We start from the raw sequence: 21,461 nt of genomic DNA, 5'->3' as shown, positions 1-21,461 counted from the left end.
TCCAAGGCGGCAGAGGAGGTTACCAGCCGAAGGATGCAGTAGCAATAACAGGTATAGTTCCGCGGCGGCCGAGAAGACTCACCGCATAGGAATCGGGATGCGAGGCGAGGGATGCGGCGGGAAGGCCCCGACGGCTAAACGGAAGAGGCTGCAGGGCCGCCTCGGAATGGTCCAAGCATCGGATGCGATTGGGACGACTACCAGTGCCAACCCCTTATCCCGCGATGCGTCCGATACACAGATAGTTCCAAGGCGGCCGAGGAGCCTCACCGCATATCAATCGGGGTGCGAGGCGAGGGATGGGGCGGGAAGGCCCCAACGGCTAGACGGAAGAGGCTTCAGGGCCACCTCGGAATGGTCCAAGCATCGGACGCGCTTGGGGCGACTGCCAGTGCCAACCCCTTATCCCGCGATGCGTCCGATACACAGATGGTTCCAAGGCGGCCGAGGAGCCTCACCGCATAGCAATCGGGGGTGCGAGGCGAGGGATGGGGCGGGAAGGCCCCAACGGCTAGACGGAAGAGGCTTCAGGGCCGCCTAGGAATGGTCCAAGCATCGGACACGCTTGGGGCGACTACCAGTGACAGCCCCCTATCCCGCGATGCGTCCGATACGAAGATGGTTCCAAGGCGGCCGAGGAGCCTCACCGCATAGCAATCGGGGTGCGAGGTGGGGGATGCGGCGAGATGGCCCCAACGGCTAGACGGAAGAGGCCACAGGGCCGCGTCGGAATAGTCCAAGCATCGGACGCGCTTGGGGCGACTACCAGTGACAACCCCTTATCCCGCGATGCGTCCGATACGAAGATAGTTCCAAGGCGGCCGAGGAGCCTCACCGCATAGCAATCGGGGTGCGAGGTGGGGGATGCGGCGAGATGGCCCCAACGGCTAGACGGAAGAGGCTGCAGGGCCGCCTCGGAATAGTCCAAGCATCGGACGCGCTTGGGGCCACTACCAGTGACAACCCCTTATCCCGCAATGCGTCCGATACGAAGATAGTTCCAAGGCGGCCGAAGAGCCTCACCGCATAGCAATCGGGGTGCGAGGTGGGGGATGCGGCGAGATGGCCCCAACGGCTAGACGGAAGAGGCCACAGGGCCGCCTCGGAATAGTCCAAGCATCGGACGCGCTTGGGGCGACTACCAGTGACAACCCCTTATCCCGCGATGCGTCCGATACGAAGATAGTTCCCAGGCGGCCGAGGAGCCTCACCGCATAGCAATCGGGGTGCGAGGCGAGGGATGCGGCGAGATGGCCCCAAAGGCTAGACGGAAGAGGCTGCAGGGCTGCCTCGGAATAGTCCAAGCATCGGACGCGCTTGGGGCGACTACCACTGCCAACCCCTTATCCCGCGATGCGTTCGATACACAGATAGTTCCGAGGCGGCCGAGGAGGTGGGGGATGCAGCGAGATGGCCCCAACGGCTAGACGGAAGAGGCTGCAGGGCCGCCTCGGAATAGTCCAAGCATCGGACGCGCTTGGGGCGACTACCAGTGACAACCCCTTATCCCGCGATGCGTCCGATACACAGATAGTTCCGAGGCGGCCAAGGAGCCTCACCGCATAGCAATCGTGGTGCGAGGTGGGGGATGCGGCGAGATGGCCCCAACGGCTAGACGGAAGAGGCTGCAGGGCCGCCTCGGAATGGTCCAAGCATCGGATGCGCTTGGGGCGACTACCACTGCCAACCCCTTATCCCGCGATGCGTCCGATACACAGATAGTTCCAAGGCGGCCGAGGAGCCTCACAGCATAGCAATCAGGGTGCGAGGCGAGGGATGCGGCGAGAAAGCCCCAACGGCTAGAGGGAAGAGGCTTCAGGTCCGCCTCGGAATGGTCCAAGCATCGGACGCGCTTGGGGCGACTACCAGTGACAACCCCTTATCCCGCGACGCGTCCGATACACAGATAGTTCCAAGGCGGCCGAGGAGCCTCACCGCATAGCAATCGGGTGTGCGAGGCGAGGGATGCGGCGAGAAGGACCCAACGGCTACACGGAAGAGGCTTCGGGGCCGCCTCGGAATGGTCCAAGCATCGGACGCGCTTGGGGCGACTACCAGTGACAACCCCTTATCCCGCGACGCGTCCGATACACAGATAGTTCCAAGGCGGCCGAGGAGCCTCACCGCATAGCAATCGGGGTGCGAGGCGAGGGATGCGGCGAGAAGGACCCAACGGCTACACGGAAGAGGCTTCGGGGCCGCCTCGGAATGGTCCAAGCATCGGACGCGCTTGGGGCGACTACCAGTGACAACCCCTTATCCCGCGACGCGTCCGATACACAGATAGTTCCAAGGCGGCCGAGGAGCCTCACCGCATAGCAATCGGGGTGCGAGGCGAGGGATGCGGCGAGAAGGACCCAACGGCTAGACGGAAGAGGCTTCGGGTCCGCCTCGGAATGGTCCAAGCATCGGACGCGCTTGGGGCGACTACCAGTGACAACCCCTTATCCCGCGACGCGTCCGATACACAGATAGTTCCAAGGCGGCCGAGGAGCCTCACCGCATAGCAATCGGGGTGCGAGGCGAGGGATGCGGCGAGAAGGACCCAACGGCTAGACGGAAGAGGCTTCGGGTCCGCCTCGGAATGGTCCAAGCATCGGACGCGCTTGGGGCGACTACCAGTGACAACCCCTTATCCCGCGACGCGTCCGATACACAGATAGTTCCAAGGCGGCCGAGGAGCCTCACCGCATAGCAATCGGGGTGCGAGGCGAGGGATGCGGCGAGAAGGACCCAACGGCTAGACGGAAGAGGCTTCGGGTCCGCCTCGGAATGGTCCAAGCATCGGACGCGCTTGGGGCGACTACCAGTGACAACCCCTTATCCCGCGACGCGTCCGATACACAGATAGTTCCGAGGCGGCCGAGGAGCCTCACCGCATAGCAATCGGGGTGCGAGGCGAAGGATGCGGCGAGAAGGACCCAACGGCTAGACGGAAGAGGCTTCGGGTCCGCCTCGGAATGGTCTAAGCATCGGACGCGCTTGGGGCGACTACCAGTGACAACCCCTTATCCCGCGACGCGTCCGATACACAGATAGTTCCAAGGCGGCCGAGGAGCCTCACCGCATAGCAATCGGGGTGCGAGGCGAGGGATGCGGCGAGAAGGACCCAACGGCTAGACGGAAGAGGCTTCAGGGCCGCCTCGGAATGGTCCAAGCATCGAACGCGCTTGGGGCGACTACCAGTGACAACCCCTTATCCCGCGACGCGTCCGATACACAGATAGTTCCGAGGCGGCCGAGGAGCCTCACCGCATAGCAATCGGGGTGCGAGGCGAGGGATGCGGCGAGAAGGACCCAACGGCTAGACGGAAGAGGCTTCAGGGCCGCCTCGGAATGGTCCAAGCATCGGACGCGCTTGGGGCGACTACCAGTGACAACCCCTTATCCCGCGACGCGTCCGATACACAGATAGTTCCGAGGCGGCCGAGGAGCCTCACCGCATAGCAATCGGGGTGCGAGGCGAGGGATGCGGCGAGAAGGACCCAACGGCTAGACGGAAGAGGCTTCAGGGCCGCCTCGGAATGGTCCAAGCATCGGACGCGCTTGGGGCGACTACCAATGACAACCCCTTATCCCGCGACGCGTCCGATACACAGATAGTTCCGAGGCGGCCGAGGAGCCTCACCGCATAGCAATCGGGGTGCGAGGCGAGGGATGCGGCGAGAAGGACCCAACGGCTAGACGGAAGAGGCTTCAGGGCCGCCTCGGAATGGTCCAAGCATCGGACGCGCTTGGGGCGACTACCAGTGACAACCCCTTATCCCGCGACGCGTCCGATACACAGATAGTTCCGAGGCGGCCGAGGAGCCTCACCGCATAGCAATCGGGGTGCGAGGCGAGGGATGCGGCGAGAAGGACCCAACGGCTAGACGGAAGAGGCTTCAGGGCCGCCTCGGAATGGTCCAAGCATCGGACGCGCTTGGGGCGACTACCGTTGCCAACCCCTTATCCCGCGATGCGTCTGATACACAGATAGTTCCGAGGCGGCCGAGGAGCCTCACCGCATAGCAATCGGGTTGCGAGGCAGATTATTGGGAAGGGAACCCCCTGGGATGCGGCTCAAGCAGTGCCCAAAGGGACTGGAATGCGGAATCACATCGAGAGACCCAAATGCTATACGAGGGCTCAAATCGAATTATCGATTTGGCCACGACATGGACGCATCGGAACGACTACCTTTGCCGAACCACTCGCAATTGCATCCATACCGAAACCAATAGACATTTCCGTTAGAGCCCTCGCATAGCATTCGGGAATCTCGCATGCCCCTCTAAATCGACCAATGCTGGCGCTCAATGAAAATCCGAGCGCTACCACCGTTCGAGCGCCAGCATTGGTCGAGTTAGAGGGGCACGGGGGAGAATGCTCCAGTCAACACCTCCCCTATATAAGTTATTTGTCCGATTCTCGCACAACCGTAGTCTGCCTCGTCGAATCAAACAACGGTCCCAGATTCCGACTTCCGTTCCGTAGAGACCCAAAAGCTAGATGGAGGCTCGCAAGAAAGAGAGTCGGCGCATAGCAATCGGGTTTCTCGAACGTTTAGGGACCGAGCTCACTTGCGGATAGGGCAAAATCCGCCAAGCAACCCAAAAGCTAGACGGGGGCTCGAATCGAATCGCCTAGGCGGCCACAACAACGACGTGTTGGATCGACTACCAGTGCCAAACCATTCAGCAAGACTAGTCTGTGTCGAGGCCGGATAGAGATTCTCAGAGAGCGCCCGCATAGCATTTAGGAGACCTGCCGCGTCCCTCACACTCGACAAATGGTGGTGCACGTTTATAAATCCGAGCGATCCCAACCCTTTCAAGCACCAACATCGGTCGAGATAGAGGGGCACGGAGGGGGCTGCGTGAGACAACACAGTCCCCTATATAAGTTATTTGTCCGATTCTCACACATCCGAAGAATGGTCATCAAATCGGACAACAGCCCAAACTTCCGACTTCCGTCCCAGAAAGCCCAAGAGCTATCTAAAACGTTCATGGCCGGAACTCGATCGCGGCTATACCAGTCCGCCAAGCAACCCAAAAGCTAGACTGGAGCTCTAGTCGAATCACCTCTGTGGCCATTGCAAGGACGTGTTGGAGCGACTACCATTGCCGAACCATTCCGCAGGTCGAGTCCATACCAAGGCCGCATAGAGATTCACGATGAGCTCCTGCATAGCAATCAGGAGACTTGCCGTGTCCATCACAATCGATAAATCCTGGTGCAAGATTTTTGCATCCGAGCGCTCCAACCAGTCGAGCACCAGCATCAATCGACATAAACGGGCACGGGGGGAGGATGCTCGAGAACACTACCTCCCCTATATAAGTTATTTGTCCGATTCTCAAGCAGCCGAAGTCTGGTCATCGAATCGGGTCAAAGACCACAACTTCCGACTTTACCCACAATGCAAGTCATCGAATCGAACATCGGCCCCCGAGTCGGACTCCATGCGTATGTCAGGTCATCGGACCCAAATTCCGCCTTCCTGCGCATGGCGGGCCATCAATATCAACTCGGTCATCGGACCCAAACTCCGCCTTTTTGCGTATGGCACGCCTTCAAATCGGTCATCGGACCCAAATTCCGCCTTCCTGTGCATGGCGGGCCATCAACATCAACTCGGTCATCGGACCCAAATTCCGCCTTTCTGCGCATGGCACGCCATCAACTCGGTCATCGGACCCAAATTCCGCCTTCCTGCGCATGGCAGGTCATCGGACACAAATTCAGACCTCGCCAATATGCCTACGTATCGAATCGGTCATCGGACCCAACTTCCGACTTCATCCATACTGTAGGGTCTTTGAGGTTGGCGCGGTGCGCTCAACCCAGGGAGTCGACCCATCGAAGCATACACCTCCCCTATATAAGCTATTTGTCCGATTCCCACACCTGTGTAGTTTGCACCTCTGACCAGGACATCGACCCCAACTTCCGAACTCGACTGCAACGACGGCACCAGCGCCTTGGTGCGCACCTTGCGACGCACAGTCCCAACATTCGCCTTCCTGCACATGGCAGGTCATCGGACCCAAATTCCGACCTCGCGAGTATGCCTACATATCGAATCGGTCATCGGACCCAACTTCCGACTTCATCCATACCGTAGGGTCTTTGAGGTTGGCGCGGTGCGCTCAACCCGGGGAGTCGACCCAACGAAGCATACACCTCCCCTATATAAGCTATTTGTCCGATTCCCACACCTGTGTAGTTTGCACCTCCGATCAAGACATCGACCCCAACTTCCGAACTCGCCTCCAACGACCGAACCAGCGCCTTGGTGCGCACCTTGCAACGCACAGTGCCAACATTCGCCTTCCTGCACGTGGCAGGTCATCGGACCCAAATTCCGACCTCGCGAGTATGCCTACATATCGAATCGGTCATCGGACCCAACTTCCGACTTCATCCATACCGTAGGGTCTTTGAGGTTGGCGCGGTGCGCTCAACCCGGGGAGTCGACCCAACGAAGCATACACCTCCCCTATATAAGCTATTTGTCCGATTCCCACACCTGTGTAGCTTGCACCTCCGATCAGGACATCGACCCCAACTTCCGAACTCGACTAAAAAGACCGCACCAGCGCCTTGGTGTGCACCTTGCAACGCACAGTGTCAACATTCGCCTTCCTGCACATGGCAGGTCATCGGACCCAAATTCCGACCTCATGAGCATACCTACTAATCGAATTGGTCATCGGACCCAACTTCCGACTTCATCCATACCGTAGGGTCTTTGAGGTTGGCGCGGTGCGCTCAACCTGGGGAGTCGACCCATCGAAGCATACACCTCCCCTATATAAGCTATTTGTCCGATTCCGACACCTGTGTAGTTTGCACCTCCGCTCAGGACATCGACCCCAACTTCCGAACTCGCCTGCAACGACCGAACCAGCGCCTTGGTGCGCACCAAAAGTGCGCACTTTTGGAGGGCACTTTTGTGCGCTCCAAAGGTGCGCACTTTTGGAGGGCACTTTTCTGCGCTCCAAAGGTGCGCACTTTTGGAGGGCACTTTTTGGAGGGCACTTTTCTGCGCTCCAAAGGTGCGCACTTTTGGAGGGCACTTTTTGGAGGGCACTTTTCTGCGCTCCAAAGGTGCGCACTTTTGGAGGGCACTTTTTGGAGGGCACTTTTCTGCGCTCCAAAGGTGCGCACTTTTGGAGGGCACTTTTTGGAGGGCACTTTTCTGCGCTCCAAAGGTGCGCACTTTTGGAGGGCACTTTTTGGAGGGCACTTTTCTGCGCTCCAAAGGTGCGCACTTTTGGAGGGCACTTTTCTGCGCTCCAAAGGTGCGCACTTTTGGAGGGCACTTTTTGGAGGGCACTTTTCTGCGCTCCAAAGGTGCGCACTTTTGGAGGGCACTTTTTGGAGGGCACTTTTCTGCGCTCCAAAGGTGCGCACTTTTGGAGGGCACTTTTTGGAGGGCACTTTTCTGCGCTCCAAAGGTGCGCACTTTTGGAGGGCACTTTTGTGCACTCCAAAGGTGCGCACTTTTGGAGGGCACTTTTCCTGTGCTCCAAAGGTGCACACCTAGGTGAGCACCTTCGACCACACCTTGTAGCACACCAAACTCTGACTTTCGACTTCATCCGCAATGCAGGGTCTTTGAGGTTGGCGCAATGCGCACAACCAGGGGAGTCGACCCATCAAACCCAACACCTCCCCTATATAAGCTATTTGTCTGATTCTCATACATGCGTAGCCTGCAGGAGCAATTAGGACATCGACCCCAACTTTCGGCTTCTAAACGAAAACAAGGTCTTTGAGGTTGGTGTAATGCGAACAACTAGGGGAGTCAACCCATCAAACCCAACACCTCCCCTATATAAGCTATTTGTCTGATTCTCATACATGTGTAGTCTACAGGAGCAATTAGGACATCGACCCCAACTTTTGACTTCTTAACGAAAACAAGGTCTTTGAGGTTGACGTAATGCGCACAACCAGGGGAGTCGACCCATCAAACCCAACACCTCCCCTATATAAGCTATTTGTCCGATTCTCATACATGTGTAGCCTGCAGGAGCCATTAGGACATTGACCCCAACTTTTGACTTCTTAACGAAAACAAGGTCTTTGAGGTTGGCGTAATGCGCACAACCAAGGGAGTTGACCCATCAAACCCAACACCTCCCCTATATAAGCTATTTGTCTGATTCTCATACATGTGTAGCCTGCAACAACGATTAGGACATCCACCCCAACTTCTGAATTCGTCTGCGTTGACCGCACCAAAGGTGCACGCCTTGGTGCTCACCAAAATCCGACTTCCGACTTCTTCTGCTATGCGGGGTCTTTGAGGTTGGCGCAGTGCGCACAACCAGGGGAGTCAACCCACCGAATGCAACACCTCCCCTATATAAGCTATTTGTCTGATTCTCATACATGCGTAGACTGCAGCAATGATTAGGACATCCACCCCAACTTTTGACTTCTTAAACAAGACAGGGTCTTTGAAGTTGGTGCAGTGCACACAACCAGGGGAGTCGACCCATCAAACGCAACACCTCCCCTATATAAAGCTATTTGTCCGATTCTCATACGTGTAGTCTGCAGCAGCGATTAGGACATCGACCCCAACTTCCGAATTCGTTTGCATTGACCGCACCAAAGGTGCACGCCTTGGTGTGCACCCTGGAGTGCACTTTGGTGCTCACCTCGGTGCACACTTTGGTGTGCACCTCGGTGTGCACCAAAGGTGCGCACCTTGGAGCGCACCAAAGGTGTACACTTTGGAGCGCACCACATAGGGTCTTTGAGAGGTTGGCGCAGTGCGCACACCAAGGTGGGTGTTGAGGTGCGTGCCGAGGTGGGTGGGTGCTAGGGTGCGCTCCATGGTGGGTGCCAGGGTGGGTGCGTGCTAGGGTGGATTCCAAAGAGGGTCATAGGGTGGGTGCCAAGGTGGGTTGGTGATATAGTGGGTTCAAAGGTGGGTACTAGGGTGGGTTCCAAGGTGGGTCACAAGTTGGGTGCCAGGATGCGTGGGTGTTAGGTTGGGTGCCAAGGTGGGCTCCTGCGTGGGTGGGTGCTAGGGTGGGTTTCAAGGTGGACGCGAGGGCGGGTGCCAAGGTGGGTAACAAGTTGGGTGTTAGGATGGGTGAGTGCTAGAGTGGGTGCCAAGGTGGGTGGGTGCTAAGGTGGATGCCAAGGTGGTTCACAGGGTGGGTGGGTTCTAGGGTGAGTTCCAAGGTGGGTCACAGGTTCAGTGCTAGGGTGGGTGTCAAGGCGGGTGTCGAGGTGCCTGGGTGCTAGGGTGTGGATGCCAATGTGGGTCATAGGGTGGGTACTAGGGTGGGCTGCAATGTGGGTGCCAAGGTGGGTAACATGCTCGGTGGGTTCTAAATTGGGTGCCAGGGTGGGTGTGCACCCACCTTGCCCGAGGTGGGTGCCAAGGTGCCAGTGTGGGTGGGTGCTAAGGTGGATGCCAAGGTGGGTGAGAAGGTGGGTGATAGGTTGAGTGGTAGGATGGGTGGGTGCCAAGATGGGTCACAGGGTGGGTGCAAGGGTGGGTAGGTGCTAGGGTTGGTGTCAGGGTGGGTGGGTGCTAGGTTGGGTTCCAAGGTGGGTGCGAGGGTGAGTGTCAAGGTGGGTCACAGGTTAGGTGCTAGGATGGGTGAGTGCTAGGGTGCAAAGGTGCCAGGGTGGGTGCTAGGATGGGTCGATGCTAGGGTGAGTGGCAAGGTGGGTCCACAAGTGTCAAGGTGGGTGCCGAGGTGGGTGCCAAGTCGGCGACTGCTATGGTGGATGCCAAGGTGGGTCACGGGGTGGGTGCCAAGTTGCTAGGTTGGGTTCCAAGGTGGGTGCCAACGTGGGTGCTAGGGTGCGTGGGTTAAAGGGTGTGTCACAACGTGGGTGCCAGGATGGGTGCGCACCCACACTGGCCAAGACGGGTGCGGGTGCAAGGTTGGGTTCCAAGCCCGGTCACAGGCTGGGTGCTAGGATGGGTGGGTGCCAAGGTGGGCACCAGGGTGGGTGCACCCACCCTGGCCAAGGTGGGTCACGGGGTGGGTCCTAGGGTGGGTAACGGGGTGGGTACTAAGGTGCGTGCCAAGGTGGGTCATAGGGTGGGTGCCAAGGTGGGCACCAGGGTGGGTGTGCACCAACCCTAGCCAGGGTAGGTCACGGGGTGGTTGTCGGGGTGGGCGTCAAGGAGCCAAGGTGGGTGGCAAGTAGCCAAGTTGCGTGCCAAGGTGGGTGTCGGGGTGGGTGCCAAGGATCCAAGGTGGGTGCCAAGGAACCAAGGTGGGTGTCTGGGTGGGTGCCGAGGTGGGAGCCAGGGTGGGTCCCAAGGTGAGTGCAAAGGTGGGTGCCAGGGTCAAGGTGAGTGCCAATGTGGGTTCCAAGGTGCCAGGGTCAGGGTGAGTGCCAATGTGGGTTCAAAGGTGCTAAGTTGGGTGCGAGGTTGGGTGCGAGGGTGGGTGGGTGCCAAGGTGTGCTAGGTGGAAGCCCGGGTGGGTCGGCATCCCATGGGTGTCGAGTTGGGTGCCTGATGGGTGCTTCTTGTCAAGTTTTAGTCGTCGGGACTCATTTCGAGCCTTAGAGGTCGTTTCTTGTCCGGTTGCCCTGTCTTCGACCTGGGAACCCAATTTTGGTCCTCGGGTCCCATTTTTTTTTGTCTCGCATCCCACTTTTGGCCTGTGGCCTTTTCGGGGTCGATTCTCGTTTTGGGCATCAGAGCATGTTTCTTCTCCTAAAACCCAATATTTGTTTATTAAGTCTCGGAACACATTTTTGTTCTCGTGGACCCATCATGGGTCTTGGAACGCATTTGTGGTCCTTGGGTCCCATTTTGCATCCCGAAACTTGTGTTTTGGTGCTTGATCCCTATTTTGGGTGCCCACCTTGCACCAAGTGCGCACCCGGGGCAAACCGAGCGCCTTGGTGCACCGGGGCAAGATCGAGCGTGCACCCGAGGCGCCCCGAACATGCACCAAGGTGCACTCGGCCCACATGTGAGCGCAGGTCGTTGCGCCCGAGGTGGTGTGTGGGCACCGCGTTGCAGACGGGACACTGCACGCACACGACGCCCCCTCCAGGTGCACGCACGTAGGCCGGGCCGGGTGCACACCCGACGCCCTAGCAAGGTGCGCGCACCCGGGCAGGGCTCACACTTGGCGAACGGGGCGCACTTCGCGAGGGAGGGTGTGCACCTCGACGGGGGTGGGTGGCCGGGGTGGATTCGCACGTGGGTCGCGGTTTGCTAAGTACACACTGCGACAAGCTCATAACGGGTGCGATCATACCAGCGTTAGTGCACCGGATCCCATCAGAACTCCGCAGTTAAGCGCGCTTGGGCCGGAGTAGTACTGGGATGGGTGACCTCCCGGGAAGTCCCGGTGTTGCACCCTTTTTTAGTTTTTCGCCGGGCGTCGCAATGCTATTTGAATAAACCTTTTGCCCGTTTGCGTTCTCGTCGGGGCCGGGCCGGGCCGGGGTGCGCTGCCCGCACTACCGCGCGCGCGGGGGCGACACCGAGCGCGCACCCGAGGCGCCCCGAGCACACAGGCCACGGTGCAACCCGGGCGTTGTGCGCGCACCCCGGTGCGCCCGAGGTGCTGCGCGCGCACCCAGGTGAAATCGGTGTGCACCTCGGCCAGTGCGCGCTCGGTCGAGTCGCGCACGTTGGCCAAGGTGCACGGTGATGTTTCTTACTCTAAGGTTCCGCACCAGACGCCCGGGACAGGTGAGCGAAGCTGGGCGGGGCCGGGTGCGCGGCCGGGGCAGGTGCACGCAGCTGGAGAGAGCTTTGGAGCACACTTCGGAGCGCACCAATGATGCGCTCCATTCAAAAGTTTCCTGAAAAGGCAAAAAAAGTTGAGATTATAGAATTTCCCACTTGAGAGATTGTAAAAAAAAAAAATTTAAAATGAAGGAAACGCGGGTGCCAAGGTGTGCGCAGCCCAGCCAAGGTGTGCGCACCAAGGCGCCCACCCTGGCGAAGGTGCACGCAAGGTGCGCACCCGAGGCAAACCGGACAATTAACCCAACTTTCGACTTCGCGCGCACCTTGGAGCGCACTTCGGAGCGCTCCTTGGTGCGCACCAATCTTGGGCACCTCGGAGTGCACCATGGCGCCCACCAAGGTGCGCACCCGGGGCAAACCGAGCTCCGACTTCGTGCGCACCTTGGAGCGCACGAAAGGTGCGCACCATGGCGCCCACCAAGGTGCGCAGCCCAGCCAAGGCGTGCGCATCAAGGTGCGCACCCTGGCGAAGGTGCGCACCCGGGGCAAACCGAGCTCCGACTTCGTGCGCACCTTGGAGCGCACAAAAGGTGCGCAACCCAGCCAAGGTGTGCGCACCCCGGTCAAACCGAGCTCCGAATCGTGCGCACCAGAGGTGCACGCCATCGTGCGCACCTTGGAGCACACTTCGGAGCCCTCCTTGGTGCGCGCCGATGTTGCGCACCTCGGAGCGCACCCGGGGAAAACAATGCAATTAACCCGACTTTCGACTTCGTGGGCACCTCGGAGCGCTCTCGGGTTCGCACCTCGGAGCACACCGAGGTGCGCACCTTTGATGCGCTGCCTTCACCAATTTCCAGAAAAGGCAAGAAAACATTGAGAAGGTGTGCGCACCGAGGTGCCCACCCTGGCGAAGGTGCACGCGAGGTGCGCACCCGGGGCAAACCGGGCTCCGACTTCGTGCACGCCGCACCTTGGAGCACACTTCGGAGCGCTCCTTGGTGCGCACCAGGGCGCGCAACCCAGCCGAGGTGCCCACCCCGGCGAAGGTGCACGCGAGGTGCGCACCCGGGGCAAACCGGGCTCCGACTTCGTGCACGCCATGGTGCCCACCGCGGCGAAGGTGCACGCGAGGTGCGCACCCGGGGCAAACCGGGCTCCGACTTCGTGCACGCCGCACCTTGGAGCACACTTCGGAGCGCTCCTTGGTGCGCACCATGGTGCCCACCAGGGCGCGCAACCCCGCCGAAGGTGCACGCGAGGTGCGCACCCGGGGCAAACCGGGCTCCGACTTCGTGCACGCCGCACCTTGGAGCACACTTCGGAGCGCTCCTTGGTGCGCACCATGGTGCCCACCAGGGCGCGCAACCCCGCCGAAGGTGCACGCGAGGTGCGCACCCGGGGCAAACCGGGCTCCGACTTCGTGCACGCCATGGTGCGCACCGCGGCGAAGGTGCGCACCCGGGGCAAACCGGGCTCCGACTTCGTGCACGCCGCACCTTGGAGCACACTTCGGAGCGCTCCTTGGTGCGCACCAGGGCGCGCAACCCAGCCGAGGTGCCCACCCCGGCGAAGGTGCACGCGAGGTGCGTACCCGGGGCAAACCGGGCTCCGACTTCGTGCACGCCGCACCTTGGAGCACACTTCGGAGCGCTCCTTGGTGCGCACCATGGTGCCCACCAGGCCGCGCAACCCAGCCAAGGTGTGCGCACCAAGGTGCACGCGAGGTGCGCACCCGGGGCAAACCGGGGTCCGACTTCGTGCACGCCGCACCTTGGAGCACACATCGGGGCGCTCCCGGGTTCGCACCGGCGTTGCGCACCGTGGTGGGCACCTCGGAGCACACCAAGGTGGGCAGCGAGGTGCGCACCTTTGATGCGATGCCTTCACTAATTTCCATAAAAGGCAAAAAAAAAACGAGATTTTAAAATTTCCGTTTTGAAAGATAGTGAGAAAAAGGGAATGCTGGTGCCATCTTGAGCCCGCCCTGGTGCGCAGCCCAGCCAAGGTGTGCGCACCAAGGTGCCCACCCTGGCGAAGGTGCGCGCCCGGGCAATTAACCCAACTTCCAACTTCGCGCGCGCCAGGGTGGGAGCGCACCCAACAACCGGGCCTGGGAAGAGCCAATGCGAGAAACCCCACCAAACGCTCTGACAAAAAAAGAGGGGGCGCTCCAGTAACCCCGCTTCGGAGCGCACCCTGGGCAAACCCAGCCAAGGTGCCCACCCCGGCCAAGGTGCAGGCGAGGTGCGCACCCGGGGCAAACCGGGCTCCGACAACGTGCACGCCGCACCTTGGAGCACACTTCGTAGCGCTCCCGGGTGCGCACCTCAGAGCACACCAAGGTGGGCAGCGAGGTGCGCACCTTTGATGCGCTGCCTTCACTAATTTCCAGAAAAGGCAAAAAAAAAAGGAGATTTTAAAATTTCCGTTTTGAAAGATAGTGAAAAAAACGGAACGCGCGTGCCATCTTGAGCCCGCCCTGGTGCGCAGCCCAGGTAAGGTGCCCACCCTGGCAAAGGTGCGCACCCGGGCAATTAACCCTACTTCCGACTTCGTGCGCGCCAGGGTGGCAACCGGGCCTCGGAAGAGCCAATGCGAGAAACCCCACCAAACGCTCCGACAAAAAAAGAGGCGGCGCTCCAATAACCCCGCTTCGGAGCGCAGCCGGGGCAAACCCAGCCAAGGTGCCCACCCCGACGAAGGTGCACGCGAGGTGCGCACCCGGGGCAAACCGGGCTCCGACAACGTGCACGCAGCACCTTGGAGCACACTTCGAAGCACTCCCGGGTGCCCACCGGCGTTGCGCACCGTGGTGGGCAGCGAGGTGCGCACCTTTGATGCGCTGCCTTCACTAATTTCCAGAAAAAGGCAAAAAAAAATGAGATTTTAAAATTTCCGTTTTGAAAGATAGTGAAAAAAAAGGAACGCGGGTGCCATCTTGAGCCCGCCCTGGTGCGCAGCCCAGGCAAGGCATGCGCACCAAGGTGCCCACCCGAGGTGCACACCCGGGGCAAACCGGGCTCCGACTTCGTGCAGGCCGCACCTTGGAGCACACTTCGGAGCGCTCCTTGGTGCGCACCATGGTGCCCACCAGGGCGCGCAACCCAGCCAAGGTCTGCACACCAAGGTGCCCACCCCGGCGAAGGTGCACGCGAGGTGCGCACCCGGGGCAAACCGGGCTCCGACTTCGTGCACGCCATGGTGCCCACCGCGGCGAAGGTGCACGCGAGGTGCGCACCCGGGGCAAACCGGGCTCCGACTTCGTGCACGCCGCACCTTGGAGCACACTTCGGAGCGCTCCTTGGTGCGCACCATGGTGCCCACCAGGGCGCGCAACCCAGCCAAGGTGTGCGCACCAAGGTGCACGCGAGGTGCGCACCCGGGGCAAACCGGGGTCCGACTTCATGCACGCCGCACCTTGGAGCACACATCGGAGCGCTCCCAGGTTCGCACCAGCGTTGCGCACCTTTGATGCGCTGCCTTCACTAATTTCCAGAAAAGGCAAAAAAAAACGAGATTTTAAAATTTCCGTTCTGAAAGATAGTGAAAAAAACGGAACGCGGGTGCCATCTTGAGCCCTTCCTGGTGCGCACCCCAGGCAAGTTGTGCGCACCAAGGTGCCCACCCTGGCGGAGGTGCGCGCCCGGGGCAATCCGGGCTCCGACTTCGTGCACTGCATGGTGCCCACCAAGGCGCGCAACCCAGCCAAGGTGCCCACCGCAGCGAAGGTGCACGCGAGGTGCGCACGCGAGGTGCACACCCGGGGCAAACCGGGCTCCGACTTCGTGCACGCCGCACCTTGGAGCACACTTCAGAGCGCTCCTTGGTGCGCACCAGGGCGCGCAACCCAGCCGAGGTGCCCACCCCGGCGAAGGTGCACGCGAGGTGCGCACCCGGGGCAAACCGGGCTCCGACTTCGTGCACGCCATGGTGCCCACCGCGGCGAAGGTGCGCACCCGGGGCAAACCGGGCTCCGACTTCGTGCACGCCGCACCTTGGAGCACACTTCGGAGCGCTCCTTGGTGCGCACCATGGTGCCCACCAGGCCGCGCAACCCAGCCAAGGTGTGCGCACCAAGGTGCACGCGAGGTGCGCACCCGGGGCAAACCGGGGTCCGACTTCGTGCACGCCGCACCTTGGAGCACACATCGGGGCGCTCCCGGGTTCGCACCGGCGTTGCGCACCGTGGTGGGCACCTCGGAGCACACCAAGGTGGGCAGCGAGGTGCGCACCTTTGATGCGATGCCTTCACTAATTTCCATAAAAGGCAAAAAAAAAACGAGATTTTAAAATTTCCGTTTTGAAAGATAGTGAGAAAAAGGGAATGCTGGTGCCATCTTGAGCCCGCCCTGGTGCGCAGCCCAGCCAAGGTTTGCGCACCAAGGTGCCCACCCTGGCGAAGGTGCGCGCCCGGGCAATTAACCCAACTTCCAACTTCGCGCGCGCCAGGGTGGGAGCGCACCCAACAACCGGGCCTGGGAAGAGCCAATGCGAGAAACCCCACCAAACTCTCTGACAAAAAAAGAGGGGGCGCTCCAGTAACCCCGCTTCGGAGCGCACCCTGGGCAAACCCAGCCAAGGTGCCCACCCCGGCCAAGGTGCAGGCGAGGTGCGCACCCGGGGCAAACCGGGCTCCGACAACGTGCACGCCGCACCTTGGAGCACACTTCGTAGCGCTCCCGGGTGCGCACCTCAGAGCACACCAAGGTGGGCAGCGAGGTGCGCACCTTTGATGCGCTGCCTTCACTAATTTCCAGAAAAGGCAAAAAAAAAAGGAGATTTTAAAATTTCCGTTTTGAAAGATAGTGAAAAAAACGGAACGCGCGTGCCATCTTGAGCCCGCCCTGGTGCGCAGCCCAGGTAAGGTGCCACCCTGGCAAAGGTGCGCACCCGGGCAATTAACCCTACTTCCGACTTCGTGCGCGCCAGGGTGGCAACCGGGCCTCGGAAGAGCCAATGCGAGAAACCCCACCAAACGCTCCGACAAAAAAAGAGGCGGCGCTCCAATAACCCCGCTTCGGAGCGCAGCCGGGGCAAACCAAGCCAAGGTGCCCACCCCGACGAAGGTGCACGCGAGGTGCGCACCCGGGGCAAACCGGGCTCCGACAACGTGCACGCAGCACCTTGGAGCACACTTCGAAGCACTCCCGGGTGCCCACCGGCGTTGCGCACCGTGGTGGGCAGCGAGGTGCGCACCTTTGATGCGCTGCCTTCACTAATTTCCAGAAAAAGGCAAAAAAAAATGAGATTTTAAAATTTCCGTTTTGAAAGATAGTGAAAAAAAAGGAACGCGGGTGCCATCTTGAGCCCGCCCTGGTGCGCAGCCCAGGCAAGGCATGCGCACCAAGGTGCCCACCCGAGGTGCACACCCGGGGCAAACCGGGCTCCGACTTCGTGCAGGCCGCACCTTGGAGCACACTTCGGAGCGCTCCTTGGTGCGCACCATGGTGCCCACCAGGGCGCACCCGAGGCAAACCGGGCTCCGACTTCGTGCACGCCGCACCTTGGAGCACACATCGGAGCGCTCCCAGGTTCGCACCAGCGTTGCGCACCTTTGATGCGCTGCCTTCACTAATTTCCAGAAAAGGCAAAAAAAAACGATATTTTAAAATTTCCGTTCTGAAAGATAGTGAAAAAAACGGAACGCGGGTGCCATCTTGAGCCCTTCCTGATGCGCAGCCCAGGCAAGTTGTGCGCACCAAGGTGCCCACCCTGGCGGAGGTGCGCGCCCGGGGCAAACCGGGCTCCGACTTCGTGCACTGCATGGTGCCCACCAAGGCGCGCAACCCAGCCAAGGTGCCCACCGCAGCGAAGGTGCACGCGAGGTGCGCACCCGAGGTGCACACCCGGGGCAAACCGGGCTCCGACTTCGTGCACGCCGCACCTTGGAGCACACTTCAGAGCGCTCCTTGGTACGCACCAGGGCGCGCAACCCAGCCAAGGTGCTCACCCCGGCGAAGGTGCATGCGAGGTGCGCACCCGGGGCAAACCGGGCTCGGACTTCGTGCACGCCGCACCTTGGAGCACACATCGGAGCGCTCCCGGGTTCGCACCAGCATTGCGCACCTTTGATGCGCTGCCTTCACTAATTTCCAGAAAAGGCAAAAAAAAGAAAAAAATGAGATTTTAAAATTTCCGTTTTGAAAGATAGTGAAAAAAACGGAACGCGGGTGCCATCTTGAGCCCGCCCTGGTGTGCAGCCCAGGCAAGTTGTGCGCACCAAGGCACCCACCCTGGCCAAGGTGGGTCACGGGGTGGGTCCTAGGGTGGGTAACGGGGTGGGTACTAAGGTGCGTGCCAAGGTGGGTCATAGGGTGGGTGCCAAGGTGGGCACCAGGGTGGGTGTGCACCAACCCTAGCCAGGGTAGGTCACGGGGTGGTTGTCGGGGTGGGCGTCAAGGAGCCAAGGTGGGTGGCAAGTAGCCAAGTTGCGTGCCAAGGTGGGTGTCGGGGTGGGTGCCAAGGATCCAAGGTGGGTGCCAAGGAACCAAGGTGGGTGTCTGGGTGGGTGCCGAGGTGGGAGCCAGGGTGGGTCCCAAGGTGAGTGCAAAGGTGGGTGCCAGGGTCAAGGTGAGTGCCAATGTGGGTTCCAAGGTGCCAGGGTCAGGGTGAGTGCCAATGTGGGTTCAAAGGTGCTAAGTTGGGTGCGAGGTTGGGTGCGAGGGTGGGTGGGTGCCAAGGTGTGCTAGGTGGAAGCCCGGGTGGGTCGGCATCCCATGGGTGTCGAGTTGGGTGCCTGATGGGTGCTTCTTGTCAAGTTTTAGTCGTCGGGACTCATTTCGAGCCTTAGAGGTCGTTTCTTGTCCGGTTGCCCTGTCTTCGACCTGGGAACCCAATTTTGGTCCTCGGGTCCCATTTTTTTTTGTCTCGCATCCCACTTTTGGCCTGTGGCCTTTTCGGGGTCGATTCTCGTTTTGGGCATCAGAGCATGTTTCTTCTCCTAAAACCCAATATTTGTTTATTAAGTCTCGGAACACATTTTTGTTCTCGTGGACCCATCATGGGTCTTGGAACGCATTTGTGGTCCTTGGGTCCCATTTTGCATCCCGAAACTTGTGTTTTGGTGCTTGATCCCTATTTTGGGTGCCCACCTTGCACCAAGTGCGCACCCGGGGCAAACCGAGCGCCTTGGTGCACCGGGGCAAGATCGAGCGTGCACCCGAGGCGCCCCGAACATGCACCAAGGTGCACTCGGCCCACATGTGAGCGCAGGTCGTTGCGCCCGAGGTGGTGTGTGGGCACCGCGTTGCAGACGGGACACTGCACGCACACGACGCCCCCTCCAGGTGCACGCACGTAGGCCGGGCCGGGTGCACACCCGACGCCCTAGCAAGGTGCGCGCACCCGGGCAGGGCTCACACTTGGCGAACGGGGCGCACTTCGCGAGGGAGGGTGTGCACCTCGACGGGGGTGGGTGGCCGGGGTGGATTCGCACGTGGGTCGCGGTTTGCTAAGTACACACTGCGACAAGCTCATAACGGGTGCGATCATACCAGCGTTAGTGCACCGGATCCCATCAGAACTCCGCAGTTAAGCGCGCTTGGGCCGGAGTAGTACTGGGATGGGTGACCTCCCGGGAAGTCCCGGTGTTGCACCCTTTTTTAGTTTTTCGCCGGGCGTCGCAATGCTATTTGAATAAACCTTTTGCCCGTTTGCGTTCTCGTCGGGGCCGGGCCGGGCCGGGGTGCGCTGCCCGCACTACCGCGCGCGCGGGGGCGACACCGAGCGCGCACCCGAGGCGCCCCGAGCACACAGGCCACGGTGCAACCCGGGCGTTGTGCGCGCACCCCGGTGCGCCCGAGGTGCTGCGCGCGCACCCAGGTGAAATCGGTGTGCACCTCGGCCAGTGCGCGCTCGGTCGAGTCGCGCACGTTGGCCAAGGTGCACGGTGATGTTTCTTACTCTAAGGTTCCGCACCAGACGCCCGGGACAGGTGAGCGAAGCTGGGCGGGGCCGGGTGCGCGGCCGGGGCAGGTGCACGCAGCTGGAGAGAGCTTTGGAGCACACTTCGGAGCGCACCAATGATGCGCTCCATTCAAAAGTTTCCTGAAAAGGCAAAAAAAGTTGAGATTATAGAATTTCCCACTTGAGAGATTGTAAAAAAAAAAAATTTAAAATGAAGGAAACGCGGGTGCCAAGGTGTGCGCAGCCCAGCCCACCCTGGCGAAGGTGCACGCAAGGTGCGCACCCGAGGCAAACCGGACAATTAACCCAACTTTCGACTTCGCGCGCACCTTGGAGCGCACTTCGGAGCGCTCCTTGGTGCGCACCAATCTTGGGCACCTCGGAGTGCACCATGGCGCCCACCAAGGTGCGCACCCGGGGCAAACCGAGCTCCGACTTCGTGCGCACCTTGGAGCGCACGAAAGGTGCGCACCATGGCGCCCACCAAGGTGCGCAGCCCAGCCAAGGCGTGCGCATCAAGGTGCGCACCCTGGCGAAGGTGCGCACCCGGGGCAAACCGAGCTCCGACTTCGTGCGCACCTTGGAGCGCACAAAAGGTGCGCAACCCAGCCAAGGTGTGCGCACCCCGGTCAAACCGAGCTCCGAATCGTGCGCACCAGAGGTGCACGCCATCGTGCGCACCTTGGAGCACACTTCGGAGCCCTCCTTGGTGCGCGCCGATGTTGCGCACCTCGGAGCGCACCCGGGGAAAACAATGCAATTAACCCGACTTTCGACTTCGTGGGCACCTCGGAGCGCTCTCGGGTTCGCACCTCGGAGCACACCGAGGTGCGCACCTTTGATGCGCTGCCTTCACCAATTTCCAGAAAAGGCAAGAAAACATTGAGAAGGTGTGCGCACCGAGGTGCCCACCCTGGCGAAGGTGCACGCGAGGTGCGCACCCGGGGCAAACCGGGCTCCGACTTCGTGCACGCCGCACCTTGGAGCACACTTCGGAGCGCTCCTTGGTGCGCACCAGGGCGCGCAACCCAGCCGAGGTGCCCACCCCGGCGAAGGTGCACGCGAGGTGCGCACCCGGGGCAAACCGGGCTCCGACTTCGTGCACGCCATGGTGCCCACCGCGGCGAAGGTGCACGCGAGGTGCGCACCCGGGGCAAACCGGGCTCCGACTTCGTGCACGCCGCACCTTGGAGCACACTTCGGAGCGCTCCTTGGTGCGCACCATGGTGCCCACCAGGGCGCGCAACCCCGCCGAAGGTGCACGCGAGGTGCGCACCCGGGGCAAACCGGGCTCCGACTTCGTGCACGCCGCACCTTGGAGCACACTTCGGAGCGCTCCTTGGTGCGCACCATGGTGCCCACCAGGGCGCGCAACCCCGCCGAAGGTGCACGCGAGGTGCGCACCCGGGGCAAACCGGGCTCCGACTTCGTGCACGCCATGGTGCGCACCGCGGCGAAGGTGCGCACCCGGGGCAAACCGGGCTCCGACTTCGTGCACGCCGCACCTTGGAGCACACTTCGGAGCGCTCCTTGGTGCGCACCAGGGCGCGCAACCCAGCCGAGGTGCCCACCCCGGCGAAGGTGCACGCGAGGTGCGTACCCGGGGCAAACCGGGCTCCGACTTCGTGCACGCCGCACCTTGGAGCACACTTCGGAGCGCTCCTTGGTGCGCACCATGGTGCCCACCAGGCCGCGCAACCCAGCCAAGGTGTGCGCACCAAGGTGCACGCGAGGTGCGCACCCGGGGCAAACCGGGGTCCGACTTCGTGCACGCCGCACCTTGGAGCACACATCGGGGCGCTCCCGGGTTCGCACCGGCGTTGCGCACCGTGGTGGGCACCTCGGAGCACACCAAGGTGGGCAGCGAGGT

At 61.0% G+C, this 21,461-nt stretch overlaps 2 non-coding genes across 2 annotated transcripts; both read left to right on the top strand.

Moving 5' to 3' along the window:
• Window positions 1–11,229: 11,229 nt before the first annotated feature.
• On the top strand, window positions 11,230–11,348 carry LOC131873341 (5S ribosomal RNA). Its single transcript, XR_009371316.1, has one exon. It is a non-coding gene; the product is annotated as a 5S ribosomal RNA (ribosomal RNA).
• A 7,817-nt stretch (window positions 11,349–19,165) lies between these two features.
• LOC131873340 (5S ribosomal RNA) lies at window positions 19,166–19,284 on the top strand. Its single transcript, XR_009371315.1, has one exon. It is a non-coding gene; the product is annotated as a 5S ribosomal RNA (ribosomal RNA).
• The last annotated feature ends 2,177 nt before the right edge of the window (window positions 19,285–21,461 follow it).

This window comes from Cryptomeria japonica, unplaced genomic scaffold (assembly GCF_030272615.1).
Source record: "Cryptomeria japonica unplaced genomic scaffold, Sugi_1.0 HiC_scaffold_1536, whole genome shotgun sequence".
NCBI lineage: Eukaryota > Viridiplantae > Streptophyta > Pinopsida > Cupressales > Cupressaceae > Cryptomeria > Cryptomeria japonica.
Note: the sequence above shows the minus strand (reverse complement) of the source record. Positions and strands in the feature narration are given on the sequence as shown.